The sequence below is a fragment of the Peromyscus eremicus genome, chromosome 1 (assembly GCF_949786415.1).
Source record: "Peromyscus eremicus chromosome 1, PerEre_H2_v1, whole genome shotgun sequence".
Lineage (NCBI taxonomy): Eukaryota > Metazoa > Chordata > Mammalia > Rodentia > Cricetidae > Peromyscus > Peromyscus eremicus.
This window is the reverse complement of record NC_081416.1, coordinates 19,668,333-19,672,169: the sequence shown is the minus strand read 5'-3', so window position 1 is coordinate 19,672,169 and position 3,837 is coordinate 19,668,333.

Below are 3,837 nucleotides of genomic sequence, written 5' to 3'. Positions count from 1 at the left end.
ATGAGCATAGTAACTTATCATTTTGTAAAGAATGAAGAAAACTTTCCTTGTTGTGTGCCTGTGTGAGGCAAAACGTCTTCATTTCCATTATTTACAGAAGGAATCGAGAGTTGGCTGAACAAAAGACTGGCCAGAGGTCCGGTGATGGTGGATTCCCAGGTGCTCTGCCTTGATGCCCTCGGGGGTGGCCTACTCAAGGCTTCATCCTCCTGGAGGGCAGATGGCCAGCCACCAAGAGGGTCCTATCATAGAGTAATTGTGGAATCTATAAGCACAATTTCAGTTCCCACCATGAGACCTACTTTGCTCCCATCATGTTCATGGTTGTGGGTCTTCTCTCTTGCCGCAGTTACTTGTCTCTTATTTAGTAGTGTTAGACAACACACATTTGTTCTCACACAGTTTCAGATGTTTAAGGATCCAGGCTTGGATTAGCCAAGTTCTCTGTGTAGAGCCTCACAAGCCTGTACCCAAGGCACTGGCCGGGCTGCACTCCTATTGGGAAGATGCTAGGGATGTCCACGTTCCTGCTCACATAGCTGTTGGCGGCACCAGGTGCTCTGAGGTGCAGGACCGAGCCCTTCTGTCCCCTGGAGGCTGGCTGGAGCTACTTGTCACCTGGCATTTTGCAGTGTAGCCCCCTTCTTCCTCACAGAGAGCCAGAGATCCAGAGAGTTCTGAAAGATGTGTGTTGTCACCTTATGTAACCTAATTGCCTATGTCCAGGTACCCTTGTCATAGCCTGTTGCTTAGAAGCAATTCACAGGTTGCTTTACATTCAAGGGAGGGGATAACACAAGACAGGCTCTAAGCGGGGGTCATGGGTAGGGAACCCCAAGGGCCTGCCTATCACGGCTTTCTGTTCCCTTCTTCTTTTGCATCCTTCCTTCCGCATCTAGACTCAGACCTATGGTTTTGCTGGGAAATGAGAGCTTTGAAGCCAGGAAGCTAATAAGTGATGGCACTTATTGCTCAGGTGCCAAGCTGGTTTTCAACTTTTTTATGTGAGTATAATATGTACACAGAAGCTGCCACATCCTAAATGTGTAAGCACAACCAGTATTTAGGAAGGAGAACACATCTTCGTTACTGTAACACAGATCAAATTACAGAGATCACCTGCACCTGGAGGGTTTCCATCTGCCCCCAAGGCCCTAAAACCAATGAAGATGAAATCTAATAAGATAGCTTTCTTTGACCTGATTTTACTCGTTCCACAAATGGGATTCTGTAGCATGAATTACTTTATCTCTGGTTCCTGAAACTCACCACAGTACTGCTGTGTGTGGCTCTGGAGTGCTCATTCTACATTGTTCACGGCATTTCAGCACGTGAGTGTACGCTGTTTACCATTCATAGTTGGTGGATGTCCGTCTGGATAGTTCAGTTTCCAGGTTAGAGGTGCTGTAAACGGTGATGCAGGCCGAGTACCCTAATCTGAAAATCTAATATCCCAAATGCTTGGAAACCCAACAATTTGAAGGGCCGACGCTCACCAAGTTTCAGGTTTTCAATATCCCACCTGGGGGTGCTCACCCAGGACAGTCTGCCAATGTTCTTAAATCTAGAAAATTGAAATCTGAAAACACTTCGGTCCTGTGTACGTCTCACAAGAGGTACCCGCCTGTGTGTCTGGGATGGGCACATGAACACATTTCTGTTGGTTCTCTACCTAGAAATGAACTCGCTGGGTCAGAGGGCTCTATGGACGTATTCTGGAAAGCTATGAGAGCTATAACCCTCGAAGCTCCTTGGTGAGGAAGGTATCATTTCCCTTTTTATATACATTAACATTTGAGTCACCTACATTTCTCTGCCGGCCCTGAACAATCAAAGACAACCTTCTTTTAGTATTTAATCTTAAGCGTTGTTTTGGAAGATTGCTGCATCCCGAGCAAATGCCCTTTGCTCAATATCATCTAATTTGTCTTCCAGTTCTCTTGCTATTGGGAGGCCTCTCTAGCCAGCTGTAGAACTGTTGGCCTGGCCGCTTGTGTTACAGAGCTGACAAAATTCAAGTAAAATCAGGGAAGATCCACAATGTTAATTTTCTATCATGGTGTTTTTAAACTTTCCAGATCAAATGTGATCATGTGGTTTGGACCACAGTTCGTTAACTTCTGGTGAGGTTAAAATGATTTATTTTCAGGCTTGCTAACCCATGTCCTGTCTCCACACTCTCTCTTCTCTCTCTTTAAATTTCCCATCCCTCTCCAGCCTTGTTCAAATGCTTTTTTGTGCTCGCTGTCCCATCTTCCACCACTGGAGTTCCATCAGTGTCCCAGAACTCAGGCTGTCACAGCTGCCCCCCCCCCGCCCCCACCCCCTTCTGGCCCTCCTCCCACCAGGATAGCCAGATCTCTTCCGGAGCAATAAACATCACATGTCGCTGAACCTCTGCTCACTGTCACTGCCGCTGTGTGACATAATGACTTCACCAGGTGAGCTTCCTGTGCACTTGAGGTTCTTAAAGATCTGCGCCTGGGAGGAAGTTTCCCTCCTGCTTGGGGACTCCGGCAGCTGTAAATCAGGTAAGGGGAGGGCCCTGACTTGTTTATCCCGGTAAGAGTTTTATGTGCTGAAGTCAGCAAGGGACCTGTTCGCCTGATTCATGGCCAATCTGAGGAGCCATCACTCTGAGTGGGGCCAACCCACCCTTCTCAGTGGATTGGCATGAGCCGGGGCCTTGGAGGAGCTGAGGCACTCCATAGTATTGAAGCCTCATCTTCCCTCTCCATCCATCTGGACCAAAAATTGTATATTTCAGAGATGTGAGACATCCGGTGGGGAATCTCCAAACAGTGGGAAGTTCTTCCTCACGAAGTTAAAACAGCTCCCCCCGACCCCAGTTCCTTCTCTGTTTGCAGGAATGGCCAGCAGCTGTGTCTGTGAGCCTGGCTTTGGTAGGGAGGCTCTACACAGGAGAAAGAATGCCAAAGAGCAGCTGCCTGGCCTTGGGCTGGTGTCAATTAGCAATCAAGGTCAAGGCTGGACTGAATGTCCCATAATTATGGTTCATCCTCACATGGGAATATTCGACAGCTATTAAAAATGTTTTCAAAAGAACTCTTACCAGACTGAATAGTTTTTGATATAAAGTAAATTCAAAGGTAGACAGATGTAAATCACACAAAGAATATTATAATATATCCTGATTGTGTGAAAGACTAAATGTTGCAAAATGGTAGCCATGATTGTGCAGGAGTGGTTTGGTGTGAGGTGTGAGATCCCAGTAACCTTTTCTCTGACCTTCAGAGGGGGCAGCTTGGGATGGTGGCCTTTAACCCAACATGGAGAGGCTGCCGGCACATTTGTGTTATTAGTGGAACTTTCGTGTGTGTGTGTGTGTGTGTGTGTGTGTGTGTGTGTGTGTGTGTGTTTTCCTCTGACTGATAGTGTCAGCCCAACTCACTGCAGAATGACACCTGTTTGTGTTGAAATATTTCATGACAGACATGGCAGATTTAGCGTCTGGCAAGCAGAAGGTGGAGCGCTCTGGTATCAGGCATGTGGTTCCCACACAGCTTCCAACGACCCCACTTTGCAGTCACCCTTAACTGCTGTTTCCTGACTAGAGGTTCTGATGGCTTGAGAGGCAAAGCTTTGCTCAGGTCCGTCATGTGGGTGACGCTGTGGGTCACTGGGACTGTGAGTCTGTTCCCATAGTGACAGGAATATGACAGTAGCTGACTGGGCCTTGGCAGGCCAGCCCTCCAATCAGCTGTCAAGAAGGGGACAGTAGGGCCAAGCTCTTCCATTCATTAAGTGGACTGTGTCCAGCTGGTACGCCATGTTCCTCCTGCCTGTAGACACACAGGAAAAACAATACACACAGTC